This window comes from Chiloscyllium plagiosum, unplaced genomic scaffold (assembly GCF_037043375.1).
Source record: "Chiloscyllium plagiosum isolate Xiang-an unplaced genomic scaffold, Cpla_swu_hap1 HiC_scaffold_23, whole genome shotgun sequence".
In the NCBI taxonomy this organism is placed as follows: Eukaryota; Metazoa; Chordata; class Chondrichthyes; order Orectolobiformes; family Hemiscylliidae; genus Chiloscyllium; species Chiloscyllium plagiosum.
This window is the reverse complement of record NW_028270161.1, coordinates 13899680-13919429: the sequence shown is the minus strand read 5'-3', so window position 1 is coordinate 13919429 and position 19750 is coordinate 13899680. Positions and strand designations below refer to the sequence as shown.

General features: G+C 43.8%; 1 long non-coding RNA gene across 1 annotated transcript in view; it reads right to left on the bottom strand.

Moving 5' to 3' along the window:
• Positions 1–4409: 4409 nt before the first annotated feature.
• LOC148145816 (uncharacterized) overlaps positions 4410–19750 on the bottom strand; it is a 132704-nt gene continuing 117363 nt past the window's right edge. Inside the window, exon 3 of the long non-coding RNA XR_015761062.1 lies at positions 4410–6998. This is a non-coding gene — a long non-coding RNA (uncharacterized LOC148145816). The remainder of the gene's footprint in view (positions 6999–19750) is intronic.

Below are 19750 nucleotides of genomic sequence, written 5' to 3'. Positions count from 1 at the left end.
TCAAACCCTACAACCCTGGCAACATCCTTGTAAACTTTTTCTGCATCCTCTCAAGTTAACAACATCATTCCTATTGAAGAACTACCAGAATTCAAAATTGGCCTCAGGAACATCCTGCACATTTCCTCCCAACTCCTATACTCAACGTTAAGATCAATGAAGGCAAGAATGCCAAACGTCTCCTTCACCACCCTTGTCAACTTGAAATTCCACTTTCCAGGATCTATGCATCCGCACCCCTAGGTTTCTTTGTTTGGCAAACTTTGCAGGATCCGACCATTCAATGTACATGTCCTGTCCTGATCTGCCTCATCAAAATGCAACATCTAAAATTTATTGGAATTAAACTCCATCTGCCACACCTCAGCCCACTGGCCCACCAGATCCAGGTCCCATTGTACTCTGAGGTAATCTTCTTCACTGACCACTACATCACATATTTTAGTTGTCATCTGCAAACTTACTAACCATACCTCCTATGTTCACATCCAAATCATTTCTATAAATGATGAAAGGTAGTGGACCCAGCACCGATCCTTGTGGCACTCCACTGGTCACAGGCCTCCAGTCTGAAAAACAACCCTCCACCACCACCCTCTTGAACACTGAAACAGTACTAAAAACTATTTGATGTCCTATAAACACTGAAACATCATACCTTGGAGATGAACAGGTTCCACTCTAAAAGTGGCAGAGAATCTACAGAACCCATCGCACTTCCCACTCTCACCATTTACTATGATAAAATCCCAATGCTGGAGCAGCCACATTACTCCTGAAGTATTGACCAAGGCATCAATTGTTCAAAACAATTGTTAGCAGCACCATGCACACAAAATTGGCTTAACCAACAGGAGTGGAAAAATTCCAACCACAATGAAGGAAGTAAATGGGGTGACATTGAGTATAAAATCAGTATGTAGTTGCAGCGAATTATTTTCTGGTGCTTCTAATTTCAGTCTGACTCATCTATCAGTGAATTGGTCATCCAGTTACAATACATTGGAGAGAATGCTGGACAGTCGTAATTCACAGTTGCTGTGCTGTACTTTTCCAAATGCAATTGCTGAACATTAAGAATGCAAGACTAAAATGACTGGCCTCACTACATCAGATTAACAGAAGAGATTCAAAGGGGTGATTAGCATCCATATCTTTTTTTTATAACCTCAATACATTTATTGCTTTAAAAATATGTTAAGAGCTTGAATGATTGCTCTCCGAGAGGGATATTTAGGTGATCATGTGTTCTGTGGCTATACAGCAAGATAGAAATTTGCACCATGAAATGGGATCCTTTAATACATTGACGTTTTCCAGCAATCTCTATGTATGACCATGTCAAAGAAAAAAATTGCAACATCTCCATTGAGGGGATAATGAAACTCTCCTGAAATCTTACAGCACAGTTAACTTGAAAAATACCCACTTAATTTTATTTCTGTTTAACGTGAGCCACCCCCTCCCATTAACATCCAGTCCATCCCTTTGTTGCCATAGAGCTAATCAGTCAGACAATACTTCTTTAGCTGTAAAAAAAAATTATACGTTAGCTTGATTCAACAATGATCAAACAGTGCTGCACAGTCCACACCATCTCAGTCTGTGCCTTGTTTTCTCAGCCACTTTCTTCAACATTTATCATCAACACCTTGATGTTGTATCACTAACTTGGAATTGATTAACAGGCCACTTGGCCCATCAGGTTTTTCCTCGTGCTTGAGCTCCACATGAACCTTCGTCTAGCCTTTTCATCAAGTCGAAGTCTGATCAGTATGACGTTCGACCCAGTGTTGATCCAGCTTCTCTTATAAATGCATCAAGTCCCTTTACATACACCAACCTTTCCTTCAAAGACCAACAGAATTTGGATGTATAGTACTTCAGAGATTCCTCATTTTGTTTTGTAACATTTGGGGCTTTCTTTTGCAATGGTAACCAGACCAACAGAATAATAGGTACACTGATACCAAGATTAGCAGTTGCACACTTAAGAATTCAGTGCCTTGAATAGTCCAATGTAAGGCTTCATAACTGGCATAAATACCTCTCCAAGTGCTGAAAGAAAATATACAAACTGTCTTGATAATTTACAATAAAACAAAATTTTGTCTGATACAACAATAGGCATATTGCCAAAAGCACTGGAACAATACATTAGAGAATTGCGCTACTTTCCCCACAACCAGCTAAGATCATAAGTCAAACAGTATATCGGTCCCCCATCTGCTCTTTGTCAGAATTTATCAAATCACTTAGGAATTGGTCATACAGGGGAAAAAAAACAACCCGTTGTATGCAGTGTGATTTACCATGTAAACAACACTTAATAAGCCAAGATCCTCTTAACCTAAAGCAACATGAGCATCAGCTCTTAGGCTCAGTGTATAGCAATCTCAGCTGGACTAGAAGGTTAGGACTTGGAGACTCACTGTAGAGATTTGAGCACAAAATCTAGACTGACACATCAGTACAAATCTAAACTGCCGTGGACCAAAGGAGGTGCCAGCTTTGCAACAAGAAGTATAAATCTTTGAGAGAAAGTGAGGGCTGCAGATGCTGGAGATCAGAGCTGAAAATGTGTTGCTGGAAAAGCGCAGCAGGTCAGGCAGCATCCAAGGAACAGGAGAATCGACGTTTCGGGCATGAGCCCTTCTTCAGGAATGAGGAAAGTTTGTCCAGCAGGCTAAGATAAAAGGTAGGGAGGAGGGACTTGGGGGAGGGGCGTCGGAAATGCGATAGGTGGAGGGAGGTCAAGGTGAGGGTGTTAGGCCGGAGTGGGGTGGGGGCGGAGAGGTCAGGAAGATGATTGCAGGTTAGGAAGGCGGTGCTGAATTCAATGGATTTGACTGAGAGAAGGTGGGGGGAGGGGAAATGAGGAAACTGGAGAAATCTGAGTTCATCCCTTGTGGTTGGAGGGTTCCCAGGCAGAAGATGAGGCACTCTTCCTCCAACCGTCGTGTTGCCATGGTCTGGCGATAGAGGAGTCCAAGGACCTGCATGTCCTTGGTGGAGTGGGAGGGGGAGTTAAAGTGTTGGGCTACGGGGTGGTTGGGTTGGTTGGTCCGGGTGTCCCAGAGGTGTTCTCTGAAATGTTCCGCAAGTAGGCGGCCTGTCTCCCCAATATAGAGGAGGCCACATCGGGTGCAGCGAATGCAGTAAATGATGTGTGTGGAGGTGCAGGTGAATTTGTGGCAGATATGGAAGTGTCCCTTGGGGCCTTGGAGGAAAGTAAGGGGGGAGGTGTGGGTGCAAGTTTTGCATTTCTTGCGGTTGCAGGGGAAGGTGCCGGGAGTGGAGGTTGCTCCCAGGAGGACCAGTTCCAAAACCGTACAACCCAGATGGCCTCCTTCTTCAAGGACCGCAATCTCCCGCCAGACATAGTCGACAATGCCCTCCACCGCATCTCTTCCACTTCCCGCTCCTCCGCCCTTGAGCCCCGTCCCTCCAACCGCCACTAGGACAGAACCCCACTGGTCTTCACCTACCACCCCACCAACCTCCATGTACAACGTATCATCCGCCGTCATTTCCGCCACCTCCAAACGGACCCCACCACCAGTGATATATTTCCCTCCCCTCCCCTATCAGCGTTCCGAAAAGACCACTCCCTCCGTGACTCCCTCGTCAGGTCCACACCCCCCACCAACCCAACCTCCACTCCCGACACCTTCCCCTGCAACCGCAAGAAATGCAAAACTTGCGCCCACACCTCCCCCCTTACTTCCCTCCAAGGCCCCAAGGGATCCTACCATATCCGCCACAAATTCACCTGCACCTCCACACACATCATCTATTGCATCCGCTGCACCCGATGTGGCCTCCTCTATATTGGGGAGACAGGCCGCCTACTTGCGGAACGTTTCAGAGAACACCTCTGGGACACCCGGACCAACCAACCCAACCACCCCGTAGCCCAACACTTTAACTCCCCCTCCCACTCCACCAAGGACATGCAGGTCCTTGGACTCCTCCATCGCCAGACCATGGCAACACGACAGTTGGAGGAAGAGCGCCTCATCTTCTGCCTGGGCACCCTCCAATCACAAGGGATGAACTCAGATTTCTCCAGTTTCCTCATTTCCCCTTCCCCCACCTTGTCTCAGTCAAATCCCTTTAACTCAGCACCGCCTTCCTAACCTGCAATCATCTTCCTGACCTCTCTGCCCCCACCCCACTCCGGCCTATCATCCTCACCTTGACCTCCCTCCACCTATCGCATTTCCAAAGCCCCTCCCCCAAGTCCCTCCTCCCTACCTTTTATCTTAGCTTGCTGGACACACTTTCCTCATTCCTGAAGAAGGGCTTATGCTCGAAACATCGATTCCCCTGTTCCTTGGATGCTGCCTGACCTGCTGCGCATTTCCAGCAACACATTTTCAACAAGATGTATAAACTTAAGTCCCTGATTGCCCTCGGAGTACACATAACAGATCACGTGGCACTAGACAATGAGGAGCAGCAGAGGTCTCCCTGTGCCTTACCAGCATCTCAAAAACACGATCATCCCATTGAGATTGATGGGACCTGACGGTACATGAACTGATACCACAGTCAACCCACAGTGCAAAACTACATCATTGTTTGCAATGTGCAAACACCTGGAGGTGCAATTTAAATGGAAGGTGCAATTTAAATGCAAGTTCTTCCTTGCTCCTGAGAACTTAACTACCCATCATTCCAGATGCCATGGTTTCCCAACCAGAGATGCAGGTCATGCACTTAAAGTTTGTCAGATCACCTTTCTTCGGCTGACATTTCCCTAGAATCATACTGTATAGAAGAAGCCCTTCAGCCTGTTAGGTCTGTACTAAAAATCCACAATTGAATGCCTCCATCTTAACAGATTCTTTCACAGTTGCGTGGGAGGAAAAAAAAAAGATGTTTCAAATCACATTTGTCAAAAAGAAAGGCGGTTTGGCAAATTCTGGCATTTATTCACACGTACAAATTCTTTTCCCCCCAAAACTGACAGAAAAAATATTGTGCTTTTCATGATGAGGTATCTCATTGTTTGATGACCAAAGAAATAATTCTGAAAGGTAGTCATTGTCATGCAGGAAATGCCATCTCACGCACAGCAAGCTCCCACAAACAGCAATGTGACAATGGCAAGCTTAAATGGCATTTTTTTTTGCGGTTTGGATTGAGGGATAAAAATTAACCAGAGCACAGGGGACAACTCTCCAGCTCATATTTGAAATGGTGACATGAAATCTTTTATATCCGCCATCAGATCATACACCCGCAAAGGTGCAGCACCGGAAGGTCATCGGTCAGTTTTACACTCAAATCCTCGAACGGGACTTGAACCGAGAATCTGGTAATTCCTGAGTGTGCGTTACTAACTGAGCTGTGGCCCATTCTAAATAAATCAATTCAAAATACATTCCCAATTGGTACAAATGAAATTTCAGATTAGTCATAAACCCGGAGCACCTGCTCTCAATGGTTTCATTCTGTCTGCTGTTTATTCACTGCATCTCGGATTAGCCTCAAACTGCAGAACATGAGCCTGTACAACAGTGTCACCTCACTGAGCAATCTGGCCTGATGCACAGCAACACAACAGATCCTGAAAGAATTTGCCAGATTGAGAACTGCAAAATGCAGATGGAGTTCAAAATTTTTCGATGAGGTTTCGTCAGCAAGTCACAGAAAATTTTACAGCAGGGAAAAAATGCCCTTCGGCCCTTTGTGTCTTCCACTGTCATCAGAAGTTCACTCATTCCAATCTAAATATCTAGTACTTGTCCCATAGTCTCATACACTGAGGCCTTTCAGTGCTCATCTCAATAATTCCTAAGTGTCTTTAGGGTATCTGCTTCTAACATAATTTCAAGCAGTGAATTTTAGATATCCAAATAAATGCGAGGTGTTGCATTTTGGAAAGGCAAACCAGGGCAGGACTTATACATTTAAACAGTAGGATCCTGGGGACTGTTGCCAAACTAAGAGACCTTGGGGTGCAGGTTCATAGTTCCTTGAAAGTGGGGTCACGGGTATACAGCACAGTGAAAGTGGCATTTGGTTCACTTGCCTTTATTGGTCAGTGCATTGAGTAGAGGAGTTGGGAGGTCATGTTACAGCTGTACAAGACATTGTTTATGCAGCTTTTGGAATATTGCGTTCAATTCTAGTCTCCCTGCTGTAAGAAAGATATTGTGAAACTTGAAAGGGTTCAGAAAAGATTTACACTGACGTTGCCAGGGTTGGAGGGTTTGAGCTATTGGGAGAGGCTGAATAGACTGGGGTTGTTTTCCCTGGAGCATCAGGGGCTGAGGGGTGACTTTGTAGAGGTTTATAAAATTATGAGGGGCATGGATAGGCTAATTAGCTAAGGTCTTTTTCCCTAGGGTAGGGTAATCTGAAACTAGAGGGCATGGGTTTAAGTTGTGTTTAAGACTTAAGATTTAAAAGGACTTAAGGGGCAACTTCTTAACACAGAGGGTGGTGTGTGTATAGAACAAGCTGCCAGAGGAAGTGGTGGAGGCTTGTACAATTACAACATTTAAAAGGCATCTGGATGGGTACAAGAATAGGAAGGGTTTAATGGGATATGGGTCAAATGCTGGCAAGTTGGACGAGATTGACTTCAGATATCTGGTGGACATGAACGAAATGGACTGAAAGGTCTTTTTCCATGCTGTGCAGCTCTATGATTGTATATCCACAATCCTTTGGATCAACTTGTCACTTTCCTCAAATCCGCTCTCAACCTCCTTCTCAGTACCTTAAAGCACCTAGGGGAATGTTTAAGCCCCTCAGAACTTTGTATCGCAATTAGATGCCCCCTCAGCATTCTCTGCTCGAGTGACGTGCTCTTGATCAATAAAAACAGTCAAATCATGAACACTATTCAATATCAATCGCATGAAAACTGGTTCTGCCAACCAAAACCAAGCCTTACCAGGTTGGAGTCAGACCATCATTTTATTGGACAGACGCATGAAGGAGAGTGACCTTTGCTGAGTCAAGCCTGTGTCCCAGAAGCCTTGCTGCAAAAAAATTAAAGCAATTAGAATAACATCTGCACAAGACATGTGTAAATATTATTTGCTTCGCTTTACTTTCTATTTAGAGGAACCTCTATTATCCAAGGGACACTGGCAGGCAATATTCCGTTCGGTTAATCGAATTCTGGATAATCGGATGCCGTCTAACACGGCTTAGCCAAGCATTGGGACCTTGCGATCTTGCCGGACAATCCAATATTCAGATAATCAAGGGCCAGATAATTGAGGTTCCTCTGTATACCTCTCTCTAAGCACAGAAGCAAGACAAGTGATAGCTTTCCATTCTCTCATAAACATGACTGTTGCTGGCGTCAAATTTAACCTTTGCATTGTGCCCTCTTGCTCTGCCCTGATATGGAGGCAGAATGTTGCATGTCCAACAGCACAGTATTCAAAACAAAACCACACTGTTCATCAAGCCCTTCCCCTCCTCTACGTCAGGATAAATTACTTGTGGGGGACACAATTGGCAAATTCTACCTGAAGTCCTGCTCGTTTTGCAGAAGCTACTTTGTAACCGAATGTTCTGCCTCTTCTCACTAGCGTATACATTGGAAGGTACAGTTTGGGCACTAAACAAGTGGAGATCAGTACGATCGGGATACAAGGTGTACACACCATACAGACAGACGAGACTGTCCAAGTCAGGCACATTACACTCTGCTTTTTTTGAAAAGCCAATTGTCAAAGCTCTTCATTGTTTTACATGCCAAACACCAGTCCTCAGGAAGAACCAACATCTTGCGGGATTGGGATAAGTCAAAGAAAGATCTGAACACCAGATTTTAATCAGTCTATGGTCAGTGGTCAAAGCCCTAAGCCTCTCTGATCCAAAATCCTTGTCAAAATCTACCACTTTAACCAAGCTATCGGTCACCTTGGATCCAGGTAGGGTCAAATCTGTCAGGTAGGGTCAAATTTTATGTGATAATGCTCCTGTGAAGCACTGTAGATTGTTTCATTACTTTAAAAGGTGCTACTCAAATGCAGAGGATTTGGGTTATGCTGCTCTGCTGGACTGTGTTGCATCTGGGTAAGCAGGGGTAGACTGACGTCCCTCTTTTCCCACTCCTTGTCTGAGCTCAATACACTTTTCATGAAAAAGGGATCAATCTTCCAATTAGTGTTTAACAAGTGGAGATCAGTACGATCGGGATACAAGGTGTACACACCATACAGACAGACGAGCCTGTCCAAGTCAGGCACATTACACTCTGTTTTTGAAAAGCCAATTGTCAAAGCTCTTCATTGTTTAACATGCCACACACTAGTCCTGCATCAGATTAAAACGTCATCAGGAAGAACCACTCTGACTAAGGTAAACAGGTTCCCTTGATTATTCTTTTTAAAAAGTGGATAGCTGTTCATTGTACACATTACAATAAAAACACTGCCATTTTCCTGTGAAAACACATGCTGAGATTCTTACACGCACAAAAATAAAAGTTTGAGTGACAGGAAAGATGAAGTGATTTTTAAAAGCCTATTGAATATTCAAGTGATATGATTTTGGCAGGTTGTGACTGGATGGATACAAGCTGAGCTCAATAGTCCTTCCAGTTGGGGCATTAAGGCAATTTGAAAATGTAAATGGACAACATCTGTGCTGCAGCTACTACAGCGAGTTCTTGACAATTTCTGAATGTGGCACATAGATTGCCAAAACAATAGAGAGAGTCCAAGCTTGCAAGTTGTGCAGATACAGAGAGTGAGTGACAGAGAACCTGCTCAGGGTCTCACTTTATAGAATGCCTACAGCGTGGACGCAGGCCATTCAGCCAATTGCATTGAGCAAACAGCACCCTACCCAGACCTACCGCCTTACCTCTGCATTTCCCACAGCCAGTCCACCTGACCTGCACATCTTTGGACTGAGGGGGGAAACCGGAGACCCGAAGGAAACCCATGCAGACACACGGAGCATGTGCAAACTCCACACAGACAGTCGCCCAAGGGTGGAATTGAACCCGGGTCCCCGGCACTGTGAGGCAGCAGTGCTATCTACTGAGCCACCATGCCGCTGAAGACACTTCTTCAGTATCTCTTTGCTTAAATACAATAATGCTCACTGGCTTTTTCAACGTAGGCAAAAGTGAGGACTGCAGATGCTGGAGATCAGAGTCTAGATTAGAGTGGTGCTGGAAAAGCACAGCAGGTCAGACAGCATCCAAGGAACAAGAGGATGCTGTCTGACCTGCTGTGCTTTTCCAGCACCACTCTAATCGAGGCTTTTTCAATGTGCCCAATAAACCACATATGGTCATGATTCGTGCATTCCAGTTATCTTGCATCAGTGAACTACATCTGTGCATAATTCTTTTATAGCTAGACAGTTTTATTGTCCAATTGACTACATATAATGGGTTGTCACCACCCAGTGTTGCTTTGCTTTTGTGGCTGGAGGTGGCCTCAATTCATACTCCATTCATGCCACTGTAGATAGAATGTCCCCATTTCAGCAGCATCAGAGTGTAGAAGGTATAGTGATGCAAACATTCAGCCACCTTGAGCCCACTGTTTCAAGTTACTCAATGAAGACGCCCACAGCCAAACTCTCAAATCCTTCTGATTTAACGCATGGCTTCACAACAGCAAAAAGGCAGTTAAGGTCTCCTGTCCTTGTAGAGCCTTGAAATCTCATGTGAAATGTGCAGCAGCAGCTTTAACACCATCTAATGCATGGTGTGATATAGCACCTCTGCTCAAACAGTAGCTGGCTGGCGGGATCACATGCTTTGCAAGCGGATACCAATCAGCACTGACCAATTCTCCCAAAGTGAAACGCACTTCGCTCAAAGCGTCACCCAACGTAGACAGGTCGAATGCTTTGTAAAAGATAATAACGGCCCAATAAGGCGGCATTAGGATTCTTACTCTGCCTGTTGAGCTTCTCTAAGCACATCCTACTGTTTTCTAGCCATCATTGACAAAAGAATTCAGAAGTGGAGGGAAATGAGAAATGTAGGTGATGATTGTACTGAATAAGCATGGTTCAAGTTCCAGCAGTTTGATTAGAAATTCTGTTCACCTTTCACTGCAGAGTGAGAGAGTAATGAATTCCTGCATTTTAGTGCAGTGTCCCTTCAATGGAGGCTGTGGCTGGATGGGTAAACACAGCGCCCTGGTTGATAAGTTTAGAGCTCGTAAGCTGAACTGGCAATCTCAAACTCGTGACTCTGGTCCACTGCAGCCAGGAACTTTACTCTAGTCCAGCATTTCCCAGAGAAGATTGCACTCCAGGACGTGGAGCTGGATTCCCAGATGAGAACTCAAACATTTACAATTCTGATGGGTGATGGATCCACCTTAAAGAGGTCACAATTCTGGCGATTAAGAGAAATGGTCACACAGCTATCGAATGTCACAGCTTCATGGTTGTTTGAAAAACGCCTCCCACATCACCAATATACTCCATCAAAAGATCACTGCAGGTTTGTTTTCAGGCAGCTCAGTGTATGTTTTGTTAAATGGCATATTACCCATGAAAATGTCTGGCAGCCTTTTCGAACACATTGCATTAAACAGCTGTTGCTTGTGCCAATCCTGGCAGTGGGGGACATCAGGGTGGACAGATAGTGACTTCACATTTAACATTTAAAATCACCCTCAAGGATGCTGATGTGTATACTGTGGTCACATTCTCAGTCCAGTAAATGATTGCACTGTAAGGGCACCAGTAATAAGCAGCAGTGAAGGTGCTTCAGTGCTCACCATGGGCTGACATGAAAGTGTGCTAAGCCCCTCCCAAAACAGACGTTAACTTCAAAGCAGATTCCAGTACTTGGGTATTTTCCTACTAAGCAAACAAAACCAGAAAACCCATAGTTCAACATGATGGCACCATTTGCAACCCTGATAACCGCAGGAAACTACCAGAGAGATCCTGCAATATTAAAAATCGTGCCCTCTAAACAAAAATTGGTTTTAATCAGACTCTTCACTTTCTGCTTATGATGTAATGAGGCCCTGGGGAGTTGATTCCTTTGACACGGGACAGAGACGTGTGCGTGTCAGAGCACACGTGCAATATAAACTGATAACCAATGACAAGCTGAAGTACATTGTCAAACCAGTGAAAACAAAGGCCAGTTTAGCCATCGTCATAAATAAACTGATTCCCATCACATTTGAGGGGGAGATGACAAAGGGGCACATTTTTAAAGTGAGAGGAGAGAGATTTGTAATTTTTTTTTTTTACACAGAGGGTGGAGCGTGTGTGGGATGAACTTCCTGAGGAAGTGGTGGATGTGGGGCCAGTTACAACGTTTAAAAGACATTTGGATATGTGCATGAATAGGAAAGATTCGGAGGGATGTGGACCAGGAGCAGGCAGGTGGGACTAGTTTTTGGGATTATATTTGTCATGGACCGAAAGATCGGTTTCCGTGCCACATAAGACCATAAGAAAGAGGAGTGGAAGGAAGGCCATTTCGCCCATTGAGTCCACTCTGCTATTCAATCGTGGCTGATAGGCATTTCAACGCCACTTATCTCCCTGTATCCCTTAATTCCTTGTGAGATTAAGAATTTATTATGACTCTATACAGACCACGTTGGCTCAGCCAGGGTTCACTTCCCTACTCTAACTGCCCTGGAGAAAGGTGCTCCCTTCTTGAATCACTGCAGTCCCCGGGGTATAAAGACACCCATACTGATAGTAAGGCAATCCCAAGATTTTGATTTTGACAGAACAATAATATATTCCGAAATCAGGATGGTGTGTGGCTTAGAGGGGAACTTGTAGGTGATGGCGCTCCCATGTTTCTGCTGATTGCAGATTTGGATGGTGCTCTGAGAGGAATTTATGAATTACTACAGTGCACTTTGTTGATGGTACACACCTTGGTACAGTGGTGAAGGGAAGAAACAGTTGAGTGGGTGAACAGAGTTGCCAATAAAGTCAACTGCTTTGACTTGGAAGACTGAAAGCTTCTTGAAAATGATTGGAGCTGCAGTGATCCAGGTACATGTAGAGTATCCTGTGACAATTCTCATTTGCACCTTGCAAATCGTGGATAGATAATGGGGAGACAAAAGGTGAGGTAGAGCAGAATTAACATCCCCTGATCTTTTCTGGCAGCCACAGTAATTATACGATTGGTCCAGTTCAGGCTCTGGTCAATGGTCACCCCCAGGATATGGACAGTGGGGGAATTCAGTGATGGCAATTCAATTGAATGCTATAATTTGATGTATGAATACTCTGATCTCTCAAAGTTAAAACAAGCTAAACTGATAAACCACCTCCACCTTTGCACTCTTCAGACTTGGTGTTGCCATTCACAAACATCACGGCCCATATTAGATTTTATCATTACAATCCACATGCTTCTCAAAGTTCCAATTCCATTTTGATATCCGAATATTTTCAACCAGTATTCTAACAAAACTACATTCTCAGTTAAACCAAATAGTTTGTTCAAATTATATCACTTGTTTCTTTTTCTTTTAAAAGTTCATTCACAGGATGTGGGCATCGCTAGATAGGCCAGCATTTATTGCCCATCCCTAATTGCCCAGAGGACAGTTAACAGTCAATCACATTGCTATGGGTCTGGAGTCACATGTAGGCTAGACCTGGTAAGGATGGCAGTTTCCTTCCCTAAAGGGCATAAGTAAACCAGATGGGTTTTTCCAACAAAAAAAAACAGATTCATGGTCATCATTAGCTGCATAATTATTATTAAATTCCACCATCAGCCGTGATGGGATTCAAACCAGAGTCCCCAGAACGTTACCAGCGTCTCTTGATTAAGAGTCCAGCGGTAATACCACTAGGCCATTCCCTCCTCTCAGCACTTGCACAAGTTACTTCAAAACCATATAAAAGAAACGTAAGGGGCAACTTTGTCATGCAGAGAGTGCTGCCACAGGGAGTGGTGGAGGCTGGTACAATTGCATCATTTAAAAGGCATTTGGATGGGTATATGAACAGGAAGGGTTTGGAGGGATATGGGCAGAGTGCTGGCAAATGGGACTAGATTGGGTTGGGATATCTGGTCAGCATGGACTGAAGGGTCTGTTTCTGTGCTATAGATCTCTAAGAGTCTAGGACTCTATGACCAGCCTCATACTGCACAACTACATTGAAGTATTTTTGCTAGAATTCCACCTCAGCACCTGAATACATTAGTGTTAGCATCTGGGGAGAGGTTTCAGGTATATTATTGGGCAGATTCACTCACGGTGTTGGTTAAAAGTTGTGACTGGAAGCATCCAGAGCAGGATGCAGGGAGAGACAGCGATGAGGGATGGTATGGGAGGAAGTCAACAACAGAATGGGACAGGTTCAAGGAATTGACGAGAAAGTGGCAGAGGCGAGGACTCCGTGTGATGGTTTGCATAATGGAATATGGTTTGCGTTTGCAACTCCTCAGAAGCAATTTGCCAAATATGACCATCAAAAGTCGAGAACTGTCTTGTCTGATTGGAGATAGATACACAGCAAGGAAATTGGTTTTGCCGTAGCCTCTCTGCTTGACAATCACAATTACATGATGGGGTCATTTCATACTGATACACATATGTCTACTGCAAGAGCAGAAATTACAACAGGAATACCAATAACATCTGATTACAAGCTGAACTTAACTCTAGAACTTGAGAATATCACTGGCCATTGTGTCCATCCTTCTAGATGTGAGAGAATACTCTCCATTTGCCTGGATGAGTGCAGTTCCAACAACACACAAGACGTTCAACACCATCCAGAACAGATCAGCTGTCTTGCAAAAGGTACCTCCCACAGGGTCACATGACAGTTAAATGCAGAGGGAAACTCAAGGCTTGAAACATGGGGATTCCAGCAATGTATCCAATTAACGGGCAGCATCATGGACTAGAGAGGAAAGTGAACACTATTCCTCCAACTCTAACACTCAGCTCAGTCAACACTGTTAAGTGAAGACTGAACTATTCCTTGCAGAATTCCAGGTTCAGAGAGAGGCAGGTTCGAAAAACACTTTGGTGCATTTCCACTGAAGTGGGAAAAGAGGAAATGATGAGAAGATGTCCCTTTTGAAGCTCCCTTCCTCCTGCCCGCTTTCCCTGTATTACTCGCTATTTGAGCAAATTCAGATACAAAGAATCTCAGTGGAAACATGATGAGTGTTCTTTGGAAACCCCCATATCTATTTTTCAAATAGATATTCTTGATGACTTATCCTAAATGATCCCTCTGTGGGTGGATGTTTATTCCCCTCTGTCACCAGCTGGAAATGCCTAAGACAGGTTTTTTTTCATGTGATCGACACTAGATGAACTCGACATTTTGGTTATGTCTGTCAGCTCTGTTGTTAAAATAGGTGCAAGACCACACAATAAACAAAAAAGCAACGGGATAAACAGAACTATTCTCCACTTGTCAAAATGCCATTTCTTGAAAGCAAGTTATACCTTTAACATTCAATGTTTTGGCCTCAAATGCTTTCTGGCGCAGAGAATTCCACTGGCTCACCACTCTCTGGATGTAAAAAATCTCCAGTTGGAGAAAAGAGAAACAAGAGACATAATCAATGATCAAGAGACATCAGTTCAGTGGACAGCACTGTCCTATTCAAGTCAGAAGATTCTGCATTCATGTTCCAACCACAGGACCCAAAATCATAATCCAAGCTGTGAAACAGTGCGAAGGGAGTGCTGCATTACCAAAGCAGATCCTAGTTATTCAACTCAAATGTTAACAACCTCAGAGCAGGGGAAAGTCTGGTGGCATAAAAGCAGAAAATCCTTGAAAAACTCATCATTTTTGTGGAGAGAAATGGAGTTTTGAGCTGTTGGGCCTTGGCTGGTTGAGCTCTAGTATTGCCATCGATCCTCCTTTCCAAGCTGAGTTTAAGGGCCTGTCTAATTATAATCACAGAATCCCTATAGCACGAAAAGGGACCATTCGACTCATCGAGTCTACACTGACCCTCTGAAGAGCATCCCACCAAGACCCAGCAACTACCCCTACCCTTGGGTCAATTTAGCACGGCCAATCCACCTAACGTGCACATCTTTGGACTGTGGGGAGAAACCGGAGCACCTAGAGGAAATTCACAGATGAGGGGAGAATGTGCAAACTCCACACAGACATACAGTCTGAGTCAGTGAGTATACAACACGGAAACAGACCTTTTGGTCTAACCAGTCCATTCCGACCATAATCCCAAACTAACTGGCCCCATCTGCCTGTGTTTGGCCCATATCCCGCTCATTCATGTACTTCTCCAAATTTCTTTTCAATGTTGTAGCTGTACCTGTATCTACCAGTTCCTCGATAGCTCATTCCACACACGAACAGCTGCATAAAAAAAGTTGCCCCTCATGTCTTTTTTTAAAAATCTTTCTCCTTTCACCTTAAAAAATATACCCCAGTCTTCAAATCCTCCAGGGAAAGACACTTCCTGTCCACACCTTATCTATGCACCTCATGATTTTACAAACCTCGAGAAGGTCACCCCTTAACCTGAACTCCACTGAAAAAAGTCTCAGCTTGTCCAGTCTCTCCCACAACACAGACCCTCCGTTCCTAGCAACATCCTGATAAATCTCTTCTGAACTCTCTCCAGCTTAATAATATCCTTCGTATAACAGGGTGACCAGAACTACACACAGTATTGCAGAAGAGGCCTCACCAATGTCCTGTACAACCTCAACATGACGCCCTAACTTCCATACTTGGGTCTGAGCAATGAAGGCAAGCGTGCTAAATGCCTTCTTAACCACCCTGTCTACATGTGACACAACTTTCAAAGAAACCTGAATTCCCTACGTTCCTCTGTTCTACAACACAACCCAAAGTCTTATTTTTGATTGGATAAGTCTTGCCCTTGTTTGTTTGACCAAAATGCAATACCTCGCATTTATGCAAATTAAACTCCATCTGGCATTCCACAGCTCACTGATCAAGATCTCTTTGTACTCCAAGATAATCCTCTTCACTGTCCACTGTAGCACTGGTTTTGCTGTCATCTACAAACTTGCTAAACATACCTTCTATATTCTCATCTAAATCATTTACATAAATGACAAAGTCCAGGTCGCTGGCTGCGAGACAGCAGTGCTAACCACCGAGCCATCATGTCTGTCTTCTATAATCAATGATAGCAGATAAACTACTGGTGAGAGTCTTAACAAGGAGGCAATTATCTTCTGTAAGTTGCAGCATTTTTTTGCATGACAGCAAGTACAACTAACATTAACAAGACAGACTTAGATGTAAGGAACCAGCGATGTCAATTCTAACCCAACTGGGAGAAGCTTAATGCAACTTCAACATGAACACTCAGAGCAATTACCTTGCACAACAAAATGCTTCACATCGATGACCCTTCATCTCAATGTGATTTAAAAAAAAGTGAATTTGAATGGTTAAATCCAGAGAGACAAAAACTCAAATGGTGCATGAATTGTGAAGAATCCCCAGCATTTTGTGCTTTCCTGCTAGATTTGCAGCATCCGCAGTATCTTAGCTTTTCTATCACCCTATCTTGATTCCAGCTTTCCAAAAACTGGAAGTGCCCCAAAAGCTGGATGGTATTCTCTCAGGTATGCCGCCGTGAATGGGCTCTCTTTCCTGTGCTGATCCCACAGTGCTGAATCAGTGAGGGCTCTGCACATAGCCAGATACAAACCTAGTACTGTACTTGATGACCTGCCTCTCTTCCACCCTCCTGCTTTCCCAGTCCCATTGACAGGAATATTCCAATTGCAACATTCTGGCCATTTTCAGCACAGCGGATCGGGAATCAGCTGTTTCTCCCAGTGATGCCCGGCTGAAGGATTTTGTTGGGTTATCCCAAATCTGCTACATCTGGGGAATATTCTATACATATTGCCCAAAGATTACAACAGTGACTACACATTTAAAAACAAATCATTAGCTGTGAAGCATGAGTATCCTTTGGCCCTGAAGGGCTTTGTTCCTTTCTTCTATTAGTTAATTGCAGCTTCTAAAAAAAGCACAAACTGCACAGCAAAAGTGCTCCACTTTCCTGTGAAAAAAAAGATGAGGTAAAGCAAAACTGAACAAAAAAAACTTTTCTTCTTAAAAAAAAAACAAGAGTTGCTTTGATAGACTTGTAAGAACGACAACACACTAATAAAGTTACTCCTGACATCTGTCTTAGGGGATTTCTCAGGATCAAATGCACACGAGCTGAAATCAGCTCAAGGTCAGACTCACAGTGACAAACAAGGTGCTGAACTTATTAGGTTTGTCATTCATCAACCAACTGCCCAGTGGCAGTCCTGTGACCGTGTATTGCTGTAATGTCCTTCTGTTAAGCAACAGTCAAAGTGGTGATACAGACAATTGGTCAGGATTGCTTTTTGCTGCAATGTTATTGCACTGGGTTCACCATCCAGTGCACGGAGATGATACTGAGCAGACATCTCGGAAAAGAAATATGGCGTATGCAGAAATCAAAACAGCTGGAGATTTAGAACAGCTCAGTCAGCATCAGTTCGATGTTGGCATCATGGATATGGCCCATTAGAATGCAAGGTTATTTATCAGCCATTAACAAACAGCACAGAAAGTCAAGCCTTACAGAATGTGGACAGTCTTACATTTTCATGTGTCTTTTTCCCCCTAAAAGATTTGCCAGTCACTTTGCTACAGGGACAGTAGAGGACTTCACAAAATTGATTTTCTCAAAAGGTAGGTTTTTTTTTCCCCAGAGCTTCCCCTTCTAAATTACAAAAGCTTTTTAAAAAACTTTAGAAATTGTGTATGTGCTGGCTCCTGTGACATTAGGATGAGATTGTAGTTCACAAACCAAATCACATCAAATTTAACTCTACCTAGAATCCACAGCAAGAAGCACAAATCCGTTACTAGAAAAATAGAGCCCAGAGAGACAAACCATCGATCAAAGCAAAAACCCTAAACTAACAAACTGCATATCACTGGTCAACTGGCTGAGACGGAAGATGAATATATTTAAGTGATTCATTTTTTTGCATTATTTTATTCAGCAAGTTTCACAATTTTAAAGACTAATTTTCCATTCTTCTTCCATTATCACAATTCTGATGAGTGTTCATTTTGCATCAAATAGGAAATAATCTGGGCTGTTTAAAACAAAATTTAAACAGACTGGGTAGATGTGACTTCAAAACTGACTGCATGTATCCTTGTGAAAAGGAGTGATCAACACAAAGTTCAATTGTATCTTTCAAGTCAGAGTTAAAAGGTATGCAGATCAGTGTCAGCCCGTGAATTAGCTGTTGTCATATTTAGTTGGTGTGTGTGTGTGTGTGTGTATGTGTATTTGTTTGGGGGTCAGCGTCGTATGACAGCTTGGTGACAAACAGACAAACTCCTGATCCCTAATGGTAGCACACTGTAGGTGTTAAGTGTAGGACTGTCACTAGGTCTGTGTCAATATGAAAAATACTGCACTTGGTTAATCTTCCTATTGTGCAACAATGTGATCATAGGGGCTCAAATATGGTTTCACATCAGTCTAACAGCAGAGTCCCAGAGCCACCAACTTTGCACCAGCCGAGCAAACCATCACATTGCGAAGGACTGAAAATGCTTTCATCCTAAAGGCAGAACTACCTTCATTTCAAGAACTCCCTTCACAAACATCAGCAAGTTCCAAAGCAATTCACCAAAACATATAAGGAATCAAACACTCGGCCATTTGACCTCTTGACCCTGTTCCTCCGCTCTGAGAGATCATGGCTGATCTTCTACCTCAACATCATTTCCTTACATGACTCTCACACCCCTCAGTACCCAAAACATATGGACTGTTTTTGACTCCATTCAAATGAGCATCCACATCTCGGGAGTAAGGAATTCCAAGCTTGTGAACAAATTTCTCCTTATCAGTGTTTGAATGGGTAACCCCTTATTCTAAGACTGAAACCCGATGTTATTAAGTCCCTGTCCCAGGAAAACATCCTCTCAGCATATTTTCGAAGTGCATTAGGCACATAGGAAATTCTATCAACTCATTCCTCCAAACTCTGGAAGAGATAGGTCACCTCTATTCTCACTCTCCTCCTGGGAGGGCCTGTACTTCGCAAGAATCAGCCTGGTGAACACCTAGCTCCCTCTCAGAGGAAGAAAATCTTTCCTTTTGCAGGAACACACCTCCCTCACTCTTCGCCCGAAGCACAGAAATGGATCCCACTATTCTCCCCAGTCAATCCCTTTAAACTGCATGTGCATTCACCTCTTTATATTTAATTTTCAATGGAATGCAACCAATGCTTCTGCTGTAACTCTTTTCGCCCTAGGTGCCATTCCAGGGACTCGATACGACGTGCCCTCAAAAGGGATTCATAGAGCTGTGCCAGGCAGAAACGAACAAAGTGCACTGACTGGGGTCTAACCACAGCATTAGCTAACCGTACACAACTTTTTAAAATTCATTTGTGGGACGTGGGTGTCACTGGCTGGACCAGCATTTCCATAGCCCTTGAAAAGATGGTGGTGAGCTGCCTTTGGAACCCCTGCAGTCCTCCAGCTGTGGGTTGACTCACAATGCCCTCAGGGAGGGAACTCCAGGACTTTGATCCAGGCATTTGGACCTACTTGGAATTCCAGGATGTTGACCCAGGGGTATTTGGATCTACCTGGAATCCCAGGATTTTGACAGCTTCCATTCCTTTTTATGGGGAACACTTTGTGACTAACACTGCGTTCGTCTTTTCAATTCTCTCTCACGTCTGGCCATTAACTCCGAGAGCTGGTCTGACAGTGCCTTTCCGAACAGAGAGCGCCGGAGGTGGTT